Genomic DNA, 14,647 nt, shown 5'->3' with positions numbered 1-14,647 from the left:
CTTTTGAATCTTTTCAATATACTATATTATTGTTATGTGGATATTTATACATTTTGTTCATTTAGTCATTCCATAAAAATATTTCAGTAAACGAAATTCATAAATACCTTTTAAGTGTCTAACTAAATATATATAATCAGTCTAATGGGTCCTCGATATTATAATTACAATCTCTACTCCGATGAATAGTAAAAAAGTTGGTGAACTATTAAAAAAAAAGATACGCGATGAATATTTTAAAAGCCAAAGAAATTGAAAGTATGAAACCATTCCATTCCAATAATGTAGGTGCTTGTAGTAGCACCTGTTATCAGCTTCAATAGGCATAGTCCCTTATCTCAGAAAAGACAATTTACAATTAGAGGCATAAGATAAGAAGAAAGCAAGACTTTAAAGGAGTTCAGCAGCAGATTTGAGAGGAGCGAGGGCTTTCTTAATTCTGTCAACAGCAGAGTTCAAGATAGGAAGGGATTCAGCGTATGATATGCGGACGCAACTATCATCTCCAAATGCACTCCCAGGCACCAATGCTACCTTTACAAACCAAAACAATTAGTTACTTTTTCATCATTTCAACATAAATAACATCTATCTCATCAAAAAGAGTTTAATTAATAATTACCAGGCCCTTATCCAGCAGATATCGACACAGGGACTCTGAATCCTCAATTCTACCAAATCCTTCCGCTTCTTTTCCATAGAAGGAGCTGAAATCAGCGAACAGATAGAATGTTCCCTGCAACATGCATATTTATATATCAAGTAAAACATACAACAGAACATATCACAATAGAATATAATTGAGTTTGCATACCTGTGGTTCTGATATTTTAATACCCTCTATTTCACTGAAGCTTTTCACCAAGAAATCTCGTCGCTTCCTAAAGGTTTTCACCATTTCAGCCACAATTTCCCCACCGGCATGGCCTAGTCCTAAGGCCGCAACTCCAGCTTTCTGAGATATGCTATTGGGTGACGAAGTCAGCTGAATTCAACAACATGCATCAGCAGCCATTTTACAGATATGCACAAATGTATAGCATATGTAATCCTCCAACTCATTCTGAATGAAACTAGAAAGTAGAAATTTCTTAAATTTCATTCACCAATGTTGAATCTTGTCAAATCTAAGAATCTATCTATATATACTAATGGATTAGAAAATATGAAATTGTGCACATACCAGGCTTTGGAGCTTTGCACATGCTGCAACAAAATGCTTTGGACCGGCAATATATCCAAGCCGCCAACCAGTCATTGCAAAGGTCTAAGGAGCACAGATTAAAAGCGTGAAAATCCAATCCCTGATCCAGCTTCCACATCACAAGTTGCAACTATACTAGTTTGAGATGTATCAAATGATAGGAATAAAACACAATTCCCTACTTGCAAGAATTAGAGGAGCAACAATATCCACTCACAACAAGTATTAACACTAGCACAATAATATTCAATAGTAGCGAAAAAATCACATAAACTAGAAATTAAAAACAAGCTAACACACTAAGATTTTTAACCTGGAAAACCTTCTCAATGAGAGAAGTAAAAACCACAAGTTACCAAGACCAGTATACAGCTTCACTATGATGAAAAATAGGGTACAAGAGAGTCACAAATTACTGCACAAAACGTGCATACAACAAGCCAAACAACCCAAGTTTCAAAGCTTACAAAACAAGAACAAAAAGATAAAAATACCACAAAACAGAGTTACTGTGCGTGGCCAATATCTCTAGCTACAGATATCTAATTGAAGATCTGAACGGTGAAATTAAAGAACCAAATGTGTAGAACACACTATCCAAATTTAAGCTCGATCCAACGGTTAACGAATCTGCAGTGACCAATTTACAGAGACAGCTTTGTCTTGTGCGAAAATGACTTTCTCTCTTCTCTTCTCTCTAGTGTTTGGTATTTCCTTACAAAATGACCTCTCTCTAACTCAACCCTAACTCACCTCAGCCACTTCAACTATTTATGGGTTTGGATACTAGTATTTGGGCTTTTTTTCCACATAGGAAGGGAGCCCAAAAACCAAACAAATCTCCCCCTCACGACTATGCGGAGGTAACCGCCAATCCGGCGATTAAGCAACAAACTTCAAACTTCCATCTTGGTAATGCCTTGGTCATCATATCAGAACCATTCTCATCAGTATGAACCTTTTCAAGTTTCAACAACTTAGCATCCAAAACATCACATATCCAATGATACCTCACATCAATATGTTTGGATTAAGAATGAAAAGTAGAGTTTTTACCAAAATGTATAGCACTTTGACTATCACAAAACAACACATACCTCTCTTGAGTAGACCCGAGTTCCTTCAAGAATTTCTTCATCCAAAGCATCTCCTTGCACACTTCGGTGATGGCAATAAACTCGACTTCGGTAGTAGACAAAGCAACACATTTTTGTAATCTTGATTGCCATGACACAGATCCACCCGCAAAGTTGATCAAGAAGCCAGAAATGGACCTTCTAGAGTCAATATCTCCTGCCATGTTTGAGTTAGTGTAACCAACTAGAATAGGCTTATCACTTCCATAACACAACTTCATGTTAGAAGTACCACGAAGATATCTCATTATCCATTTTACAGCATTCCAATACTCTCTTCCTGGGTTTGAAACAAAACGGCTAACACAACCAACATCATGAGCTATATCCGATCTTGTGCACACCATAGCATACATTAAAATACCCATGGCTGATGCATATGGAACTTTTTCATGTCTTTCTTCTCTTCATCACTTGATGGACTTTGCTTGCAACTCAATTTAAAGTGTGTAGCAAGAGGAGTACTAACGCCCTTTGCTTTCTCCATTTGAAACCTGTGCAACATTGTCTCTATGTATTTCTCCTATGACAACTAAAGTTTCTTCTCCTTTCTATCACGATTCTTATACCAAGAATCTCCTTTGCTGGCCCAAGGTCCTTCATTGCAAGTTGCTTTTTCAACATATCAATCCTAGAAGCATTCTGACCAACAATAAGCATGTCATCAACATATATCAAAAGGATAATAAAATCATTACTAGCAAACTATTTAACAAATACACAATGATCAGAAATAGTCTTCTTGTAGCCTTGTTCTGCCATAACAGACTCAAACTTCTTGTACCATTGTCTTGGAGCTTGCTTCAAGCCATACAAGCTTTTCTTTAGTTTGCAAACATGATCCTCTTTGTCTTTTACCATGAAATCTTCATTTTGTTCCATATAAATTTCATCCTTAAGATCACCATGAAGGAAAGTAGTTTTCACATCCATTTGCTCTATCTCTAAATCAAGACTTGTAGCCAAACTCAAAACAGTCCTAATAGAAGATCTTCTCACAACCGGTGAAAAAATTTCATTATAGTCAACTCCCTTTTTATGCCTGTAGCCCTTGACCACCAATCTAGTCTTGTACCTTGGACACTGAGAATTTTCTTCATACTTCAACCTATAAACCCACCTATTTTGCAAAGCTTTCTTTTCTTTTGGCAACTTCACAAGCTCAAATGTTTGATTATCATACAAGAATTTCATTTCATCTTGTATTGCATCAAACCATTTCTTATTATTGTCACCTTCCATAGCTTTCGCATAACATTCAGGTTCTCCCCTATCAGTCAAGGTCACATATCCATCAGTAAATGTTACATACTCACTAGAAGGATACCTCGTTGAAGGTCGTCGCTCTCTAGTAGACCTCATAGGATAGAAACCTGGTGGATCTTTAGGTAGCTCAGGTTGATTATCAGCATCATCATCAACTGGAGCATCAATTGGATCTCCCATCTCCTGGTCATCAGGAACCAAAGGTTCATTTTGCTGCATATGCTCCTGATCTTGATTCTCTGTTTGTTCTGATGAAGGAGGCGGCTAAACTGGATCTACATCAGTCAAGTAACTGCTCTCTTGTGATTGACTCTTCTATGTCTTATCAATGTCTTCAATTGTCTGGTCTTCAACAAACTCTACATCACGGCTTCTTACAAGCTTCTTTTCAACTAGATCATAAAGGCTGTAACCAAACTCATCTTGACCATACCCAATAAAAATGCACTGTCTTGTCTTCACATCCAACTTGGACCTCTCATCCTTTGGAACATGAACAAATGCTTTGCATCCAAAGACTCTCAAGTGACCATACGAGACATCTTTACCCGACCAAACATGATCTGGAACATCATTGTCCAAAGCAATTGTAGGACTCAGATTAATCACATGAGCTGATGTAAGTAGCGCTTTACCCCAAAAGACTTTAGGTAGCTTAGCTTCAATAAGCATACACCTAACTCTTTCAATCAGTGTTCTATTCATCCTTTTTCCCAAACCATTCAACTGAGGTGTTTTAGGAGGTGTCTTTTCATGCCTAATACCTTGATGCTTGCAATATACATCAAATGGTCCACAATACTCACCACCATTATCAATGCGAATACATTTAAGCTTTTTACATGTTTGCCTCTCAACCAAAGCTTGGAATTGTTTGAACTTTTCCAAAGCTTGGTTCTTTGTTTTCAAAGCATAAGTCCAAAGCTTTCTTGAATGATCATCAATAAAAGTAATAAAGTAAATAGCTCCACTAAAAGACCGTACCTTCAAAGGACCACAAATATCGGAGTGCACCAATTTCAAGAAGTCTGATTTTCTTGAAGGTTGATGCTTCTTGAAGGATAATCTTCTTTGTTTGCTAGCCATGCAATGAGAACATTTCTCCAACTCTGTATTCTTTAAACCTGAAAGAGCATCCTTTCAAGCCAAATAGCTAAGTCATTTTTCACTAATATGACCAAGTCTTCTGTGCCACAAGCTACAAACTTCTTTACTTTCAATCGCATTCACACTACCTTTTGCAATCATGGCATGCATCACATACAAATTTGAAGTACCTTTTCTTGAGCCACCACTCAGTTGCCTTTAGTAAGCTTCCATTGTCCAAAGCCAAAAGTGTTTACAAAGCCTTCATTATCAAGCCTTTTAACTGACACCAAATTCAAGCGAACATCTGGACCGTGTCTAACGTCTTTGAGTAGTAGCTTCATTCCCATATTGGTCTCAAGACAAACATCTCCTACACCAATAACCTTTGCCAAGCCATCATTACCCATCTTAAGCACTCCAAAATTACCTAGAGTATAAGAAGTGAAGAACTCCTTCTTCGGTGTAACATGTATTGAGGCGCCACTATCAATTACCCAGCTGAACTCATCATCAGAAACAAGATTGACCTTGTACTCATAATCAACAATATCAACAGTAAGAAGATCATCTAAAATAGAAGATACACGATCATTACCACTATCATCCTTCTTTTCTTGCTTACCTTTGTTTTTCTTTTTCCAAAGATAGCAATATTTTTTAACATGACCCATTTTGTGACAGTAGTGACACTCAACATTCTTGTATCTTTCCTTGGATTTGTATGCTTTTACCTCTACCCTTTTGAACTCTACTCTGATTTCTCCCCCTGGTTTCAGTGACTAACATTTCAGAGTGCGACGAAAAATTCTGCGTCTTCCTTCTCATCTCTTCATTTAAAATGCCACCTTTAACAAGTTGCATGCTCACTTTGCCATTCAGAGCAGAATTAGTAAGAGAGATACGAAATGTCTCCCAAGAATCTGGTAGAGTATTTAGCAACCACAATCCTTGAACCTCATCTTCAAACTTTATTCCCATGCTTGACAATTGATCCAGAACCCCTTGAAATTCATTCAAGTGATCTAATACTTGTGACCCTTCCTTGTATCTCAAATTCATCAACATATTCAACAAGTACAATTTATTATTGCCAGACTTGGAAGCATATAAGGATTTAATTTAATTCCACAAAGTCCTAGCATGAGTCTCATTAGCAATGTGATTATAAATATTATCATCTACCCATTACCTAATAAAACCACAAACTTGTTGGTGTTCAAACTCCCATTCTTCATCTGTTTTATATTCTGGTTTTTGTGTAGAAAATACGGGTAAATATAAATTTTTGACAAATAACAAATCTTTCATTTTTCCCTTCCATAGATGGTAATTAGTGCCATTTAAACTTATCATCCTAGTAGAATTATTTGCCTCCATCTTTCAAGCAAGTTATAACCAAATACCCAAAATTGAGCTCTGATGCCAATTGATAGGAATAAAACACAATTTTCTACTTGCAAGAATTAGAGGAGCAACAATATCCACTCACAACAAGTATTAATACCAGCACAATAATACCCAATATCAGTAGAAAAATCACATAAACCAGAAATTAGAAACAAGTTAACACACCAGGATTTTTAACGTGGAAAACCTTCTCAATGAGAGAAGTAAAAACCACGAGTCACCAAGACCAAGATACAGCTTCACTATGATGAAAAATAGGGTACAAGAGAGTCACAAATTACTGCACAAAACGTGCATACAACAAACCAAACAACGCAAGCTTCAAAACATACAAAACAAGAACAAGAAGATGAAAATACCACAAAAATAAAGTTACTGTGCGTGACCAATATCTCCAGCTACAGATATCGAATTAAAGATCCGAACGGTAAAATCAAAGAACAAGATATGTAGAACACACTGTCCAAATTTGAGCTCTATCCAACAGTTAACGAATCTGTAGTGACCAATTTACAGAGACAACTTTGTGTATGTGCAAAAATGACTTTCTCTCTTCTCTTCTCTCGAGTGTTTGGTGTTTTTCTTGCAAAATGACCTCTCTCTAACTCAACCCTAACTCACCTCAGCCACTTCAACTATTCATGGGTTTGGATACTAGCATTTAAACTTTTTCTCCACATAGGAAGGGAGCCCAAAAACCCAATATCAAAAGCATCAAGTTAGAAAGCAACCTTAGAAAATCCATTAACAGTTAATGTTCTATCCCACATTCATGGTAAAGAGGAAAAGCTTGTATGAGTTGCCGATTCATAAACGATGTGTTCATAAATTTCATCAGAAAGAACCTGCACAAAAGAGAGAAGATCAAAATTGAAGAAGCTAGAAGAGTTGTAGTGTGATGCTGAAAGGTGCATAGTAAATTAGTAAGGATTGTACCAAAAGTCTTGGGTAGTTTGCCACAATGCGGGCCATCTCTTGAAGTAATTTCTTGGGGTAGAAGATCCTATAGAGTTAGATGGCGAACACAGAATGAAAAGTCTGGATCTTTGAGTAAGTTTGGATTGCAGGAGTTTAGGATCTAAAAAGAAATGATTATCTATTGATGTTGAAAGAATGACAAGTATTGTATCTGCCAACTTGGCCATATCTGGGTAACTGGCCCAGTACGGAGCTGGAATAATGACCTGAAGTTAAATAATTTCACGTTTTTAATTAGGGGTAATGTTAGAAAAAAATATTAAAATTTGTTTTATTTAATATTTATAATAATTAATAAATATTAAATAAGATAAATTTTAATTATTTTTTATTAATTTTTTTATTATCAAATATTTTGGTAATTATGGTCTAAAGATTTTCAACCGTTAATTTCCGGTTTTCGCATGAATAGTGGTCAATAAATAACATATTGAAGTAAAATTAATAGTAATAGTACACCTTATCTCTAGGGGAGCAAAGTGCAAGCATAGCTTAAGCAATATTCTACTGGGCTCCATTACTAACAAGAATCTAATCGGGTGTGTAGCAGATTCCGTTCTCGTGTGCAAGCTTACGAGAAATGGCTTGGCGTAGTTGTAAGGTGCCGGCATTGAAGGTGTAGGTTGTGTGGCTTTGATGAATAGTATGAATTCCAGAGAGAGAAATGGGTGTGGGAGTTTGGAAATTAGGCTGTCCAGCTGCCAAGCGGATCACAGGAACCCAGATTGAAAAAGCGAAGCTGCATAGTCGCTAATGAGCATTGTCTTTGAAGTGCTCACTCCCTTCACATGTTAACTCAACCACATTATTTCCTTTTCCGTCATATCCTCCATTCCTCACTGCTCCTGCCTCTCCACCCACGCACCTTACTCCTAAGTCCTAACCACACCTAACCAGAAATTAAAATAAGGACTCGCATTACACGAGGATTACCTAGTATTTTTAGGGACAACAATTTTTAGTAATTTTAATCTCGTAAATATAAGGGTTAACCACCAAAAACACTCCGAAATTATTCAAATGCCGACAGAAATTTATCCGAATTTTAGTATCGACAAAAATATATTTAAATAATTTAAAAATATAACAAAAATAGCCAACAGTAAATATATTTTCAAAAAATGTCTTAGAGATTGAATTTTGATGTGATTTTTTACAAGAATAATTAAAAAAATGAGATATTATTATTCTTAAAATTTGATAATTTTTTTTAAGTATATATTTTTTGTGATTTTTTAAAAGTATTATTAGTTGTTAACAAAAAATTACAAAAAAAATATATACTCAACGAAAAATTACCAAATTTTAAGGATACTAATATCTCATTTTTTTAATCATGCTTGCAAAAAATTGTATCAAAATTCAATCTCAAATATATTTTTTGAGAAATACATATTTAATGTTAGATAATTTTGCAAAAAAACTAACATTAAATATGTATTCTCAAAAAATACATTAGAGATTGAATTTTGATGCAATTTTTTGCGAACATAATTAGAAAAATAAGAGATTATTATTCTTAAATTTTGGTTATTTTTTGTTAAGTATATATTATTTTGTAATTTTTTAAAAGTATTATTGATTGTTAACAAAAACAATTATAAAAAAATTATATACTTAACAAAAAATTACCAATTTTTATGTATAATAATATATTATTTTTATAATCATGTTTGCAAAAAATTGCATCAAAATTCAATTTCTAAGGTATTTTTTGAAAAAATATATTTACTGTTGGGTATTATTGTTCTGTTTTTAAATTATTTGAAGGCATTTTTGTCGATAGTAAAATTCGGGTATTGTCGACGTTTGAATAATTTGGGGGCGTTTTTGATGGTTAACCGTAAATATAAATATTAAATTATTTTTAATAAATAAATTTTATAAATTTATACGTATAAAATACATATGAATATATTTATTTATATGGGTAAATTTTAATAAATATAGATATAAATTATGTATAATTATGTATTTAAATTTTAATAAATATTGGTATAAATTATATATTTTTTACGTATAAATTTTTATAAATATGGATAAAAAAATTAAGTAATAATCTAAAATAATAATATTTATTAATTATATAACGTTACTTGATAGAGGTGCAGAATACACATTTTATTAGAATAAATAATTTTCATCCAGACTAATTTTGTTGGTTTTTGTAAAACTAAAGACGTGATACGGCAACATTATACAAATTTGGTGTAATACATCAATATAGGATAGAATACTGTTAGAATAAGCCATAGGTGACGATTTGAGAAAGTGACAAAAAAAAATACATAAACCATAACTAGCGATTTGAAGAAAAACAAAATTTTCTCCTCAGGAAAAATACCGATTTCTTGAGAAATTTTCTGCCGTTGATCAGCGATTCGACTGTTCTTGTTCTCTCTCTCTTTCGATGACACATGGCTCCCTCCATTAAATCAGTAATCCCAAATTCTTAAATAACTTTCTGCTGTGATCATTAATCTATCTGACTTTTCTTTTTCATTCTCTCTTCCATAAAATCGTAATAACTAACAATTTTATTTAATTAAGTCGTATACAACGATTTTTATATAAACCGTTATTAATTTCATATTTATACATTATATACTTAAAATTCTCATTTTCTAATATTACACATATTTAACCTTCATATTAATAATAAAATGCCCCAGATTATAGAATTATACTTTCTCACAAAAAAAATTGGAATGGGAATAAATATTTCTATACTATAAAAATATGAAAATAGATGAAAAATATTTAGGTGAGCAGGGTTTGTTAGTAGGATAATTCTACGATAAAAAAAATTGTGTAAAAAAAATGAAAAAATGTATAATTTATCTTAAAAAATTAATAAAAAATAATATAGTCTTTTAGATAAATATTTAATCTATTATTTATTAAAAAAAATCATTTTTTTACTATTGTTTCTCTCAGTATGCATCTTGTCGGGATTCATTTCTTTTTCGTACAACTTTATACATACAGACAGTTAAATTGTATAAACATAACAGTTTGACAGACATGCATTTGGCGTGTCTTTTTTATTTTTTTATTTTTAAACAAAAAGCACTAAAACAACAAACAAGCCTCTCAATGCAAACTTCTATTTGAATTATCTACTATTAACGTTGTCATAATCATAGATTCAAATCTTAGATTTTTAACTCCCTAATTGGCGAGCTAATTGTTTACTTATCAAGTTTCCTCTCCATATAGGTGTGGGTCAGAGATATCATCTATACTCCAAGTCTCTAACTAATACTCGGTCAACTAAGGAATTTAATCTAACAAAAGAAATTATAGTTTTGTAAGACTTAGCCGTTTGTGAGTAGATAAAGATAATGATAGATACTTTTTCAACTTTGCATTTTATTGATATAAAAAGACTTTAAACAGGTTATCAAATAGGTAATTTTGTTGGATATGACTAGAGCGTTATGGACGTTAGAGGTATTATATACTGTTGTGATGGTGATTAACTGATCAAAATAAATTGAATGGTTTGATTTTTTTAAGGAGAGAGAAGAATATAAATCGAATTATTTGATTTGTGTTGGGTAAATATATTTTGACTAAAAAAATTAGATTCACCAATTTTATATAAGGCACCACTCAAATAAAGATCCCAAAAATAATTTTTTTTAAAAACGCATGTGGTAAAATCTCAACCATATATTCTAAAGTCACATTTTTAACTACATAATACTTAAAACCATAACATTTTATGAGAAAAGCGTCACCTAATGGAAAAAAGTAAATTAGAAGATTTAAGAGAAGTATCAAAATTAATAGATCAAAAACTAATGATTTTAACTAATGTTAATTGTAATGATACCGAATTCTTAAAATCAATACAAAATAATTTTTCTCAAAATCTTTATTTTACTATAAGTTTTATTGAAGGACTTCAAAAACCTGAAAAAACTTATATTTCACATGAAATTTCTAAAAAATGCTACCATAGAAATGATTCCCCACATCTCTACCATACGTTTAACCCACAATTAAATTCTATAGTAGATATGCTTGAAGAAATATTAGTATCCATAAATTTTCAAAGAAATAAGGAAAAAGAGGAACCTAATATAAACAAAATTAAACAAATATTAAATAAATACTTTCAGAAAGAGAATCCCAAAAAAGAAAAAATTCAAAATATAGCCAACATAACAAAACTAAAAGTAAAACCACCATTGAAATTATGAATATTGAAGAAAAATTAGAAGAAGTTACAATGCTTTTTAAACAATTAAAAATGGTTCAAAAAAATAATATTATAGAACAAGAATTTCAAATAGAAGAAGAATTAGTAAATTCTGAAAATATAGAAAATGAAGAACACATCTTAGATTATTCAAGTGATGAAAAACCAGCAATTCCAATACAAGTAAAAAATGAAGCTGAAACATCTAAGGATAATCAATCTCAATTTAAATGGAAACAGGGTTTGAAAATTATGCTTTTAAAAAGGGATTTATAAATAAAAGGAAAAACTACTAAAAGTACCTATGAAGTTTACAAACGCTGACAAAAGTACCCATAAACTAAGGAAATTAATGATGTACCCATGAAAGATGGGTTCTGAATGACAAAAGTATCAAAACCCTAATTTTTTGTTAATTTTTTAATAAAATTTTTAAACTACCCCCACCATCAACCTCAACTCACTTTTTCAATCTTCCATAACTCAACATGCACCTTTAAAACCCTTGCCATGGAGTCCAAAACTATTCCTACAACAGATGAAATGAACATTTATAGTGTGAGTTTTGGATAGTAACGCAACAGAGGATTGCACGCCAAGATTAACAAAAGAATCAATCAATATCGATGAAGAATCAGAGAAAGAATCATAAAGGAACAATTTTTAATCGTTTCAGTTGTTTTCTCCTTTTTTTTAAATTTGAGGACTTTCTTTGTGTGAAGACATGTGGTGAAAAAAATGGGAAAGAATTCACCATACTAAATTTATTTGCTAGGAACTGGTCGAAGTTCTCTACCACCACCACCACCATTGATTTCAGCCTGGTCTATTATAGAAGTAGTTTTAGACTCCATGACAAAGGTTTTAAAGGTGCAGGTTAGGTTATGCAAGGTTGAAAAAGTGAGTTGAGATTGAGAGTGGGGGTAGTTTGAGAATTTTATTAAAAAATGAACAAAAAATTAGGGTTTGGATACTTTTGTCATACGAAACCCATCTTCCATGGGTACATCATTAATTTCCTTAGTTTATGGGTACTTTAGTCAGCGTTCGTAAATTTTATGGGTACTTTTAGTAGTTTTTCCTAAATAAAAATTCAAAGTATACAAAAATACCATCAAAATACGTTCCTAAAATCTAGGAAATGGAAGGAGAAAAAATGCTCGATTTAGACTATAAAAAGAATGAAAAAGAAATTTTCGAGAACTGGTTGAACTCCTTCTTATTAGAAGCCTTTACTAATCCAAAACTTAGTGAATTGTCTGGAGGAGATATCTGGAATTATATAGGATTTCATACTAAAGGAACTGTAAGAGATTATATGACATCAATAGAAAACCAAATAATACAAGAATTAGCAACAAAAATAACAGTTTACGATAAGATATTACATATAATGATGATTCTATATAAAGAATTTTTTGGAAAAAATATTATAGATCATAGACAAGAAGTCTATAATAAAGAATATCAAGAAGCAAAAAACCATTTAGCTAATATTCAAATATATGATTTATGTAATGTGGAATCTTACATATGTGAATATAGAATACATTATTATAAATTAAAAGAAGAAGATAAAAACCATTATCTTAGTATGTATATAACAAAACTTCCATACCCTGCTAATGAATTTATAATGGAAAGATTTATAAGAGAAATAAATAGAGGAACAATTGAAAATAATTTTGGAGGAGCAACATCTGCAATAAAAGAGGAAATAAAAGAACGTTGTATGCAAGAAGCAACTCAAAAAAGATTTGAAAATATAATTAGAATTTGCTGTCAAGATAACGAAGAAATACCTCAAAAATATGGTCTTAATAAAAATTTTCAAAGAAAAAGAAAATATCAATTTAGAAAAAGAAAATACTATCCAAATTGAAAAAAAAGAGGTATTTTAGAAAAAGAAGTAACAATAAAAATAAAAAACAAAAAATGACTATTGCCCAAATAAAAAAGAAAATTGTAAGTGTTGGTACTGCCAAGAAGAAGGACATTATGCAAATGAATGTCCAAAAAAGAAGGATAAAAAAGACCTTACCAAACAAATAGAAATTGCTAAGTCTTGTTTCATGGAACCATTAGAAGAATCATATGATAATTTAGACTATATTTTTGAATATGTTTCAGAAACAGACTCAGAGACTGAGCAATAATGCCATATTTATTACTATAAAAATAACAGAAAAGTTTATAAATACTTTCATAGATACTGGAGCAACACAATGCTTTGCTAGTACAAATATAAAACTTGATTGGAAAAAATTAAAGAAACCATTAAGAGTTAGAATAGCTGACAAATCAATACATAATATTGACCAAAAAGCAGAAATGGCTGAAATATTTATTCAAAATTATAGGTTCATTGTTCCATCCATATATATGTTAGATTCTGGGATGGATTTTATCATAAGAAATAACTTCTTAAAGCTATATCATCCATTCATTCAAGAATTAACATATATAGTTTTAAAAGCTCCACACGATTCTTCAATAAATAAAAAATCAAAACGTATAAAGATACCAACTACTACTATAGATAAGATTTTAAAATTTAAAATATTTTCTATATTAGAAACATGTTATTTAAATTTATGTTTTCAGATAAATATCCCAAAAAATAATCTTGAAATAAAAATAGAAGAACTTTTGGATGAAACTTGCGTTGAAAATCCTTTAGATGTTAAAAATACAAATAAAGAATTAGTAAGCATCAAATTAAAAGATCCTACAAAAGAAATAAATGTTCCAAATAAAATTTCTTATTCAGCAAGAGATAGAGAAGAGTTCTCATTAGAATGTAAAGATCTTTTGGAAAAAGAAATTATAAGACTAAGCAAAAGTCCTCATGCGGATCCAGCCTTTTATGTCGAAAACAATAATGAAATTAAAAGGGGAAAACGAAGAATGGTAATTAATTATAAGAAAATGAATGAAGCAACTGTTGGTGATGCTCATAAACTTTTAAGAAAAGATTCTATTTTGGAAAAAATCAAAGGAGCAACTTGGTTTTCATCTCTTGATGCAAAATCAGGATATTGGCAACTTCGTTTAGACGAAGAAACAAAGAAATTAACTGCTTTTACTTGCCCAACAAAAGAATCAACAAGTGTGTTGCTCTATGAATGGAATATTTTACCATTCGGATTAAAACAAGCCCCAGGTATCTATCAAAGATTTATGGAAGAAAATCTAAAAGAGTTAAATGAATTTATTCTAGTTTACATTGATGATATATTAATTTTTACAAAACAAGATAAAGAAGATCATCTTCAAAAATTATTAATAGTTTTAGAAAGATGTAAAGAAAAAGGATTAGTTCTTAGCAAAAAGAAAGCAAAAATAGCAAGACAAGAAATA

General features: G+C 31.5%; 1 pseudogene; it reads right to left on the bottom strand.

Annotated features, from left to right (window-relative positions):
• Positions 1–295: 295 nt before the first annotated feature.
• Positions 296–14,647, bottom strand: part of LOC107480383 (bifunctional aspartate aminotransferase and glutamate/aspartate-prephenate aminotransferase-like) — a 15,824-nt pseudogene continuing 1,472 nt past the window's right edge.

This window comes from Arachis duranensis, chromosome 3 (assembly GCF_000817695.3).
Source record: "Arachis duranensis cultivar V14167 chromosome 3, aradu.V14167.gnm2.J7QH, whole genome shotgun sequence".
NCBI lineage: Eukaryota > Viridiplantae > Streptophyta > Magnoliopsida > Fabales > Fabaceae > Arachis > Arachis duranensis.
The sequence above is the reverse complement of the archived record's forward strand: the minus strand, read 5'-3'. Positions and strand labels throughout refer to the sequence as shown.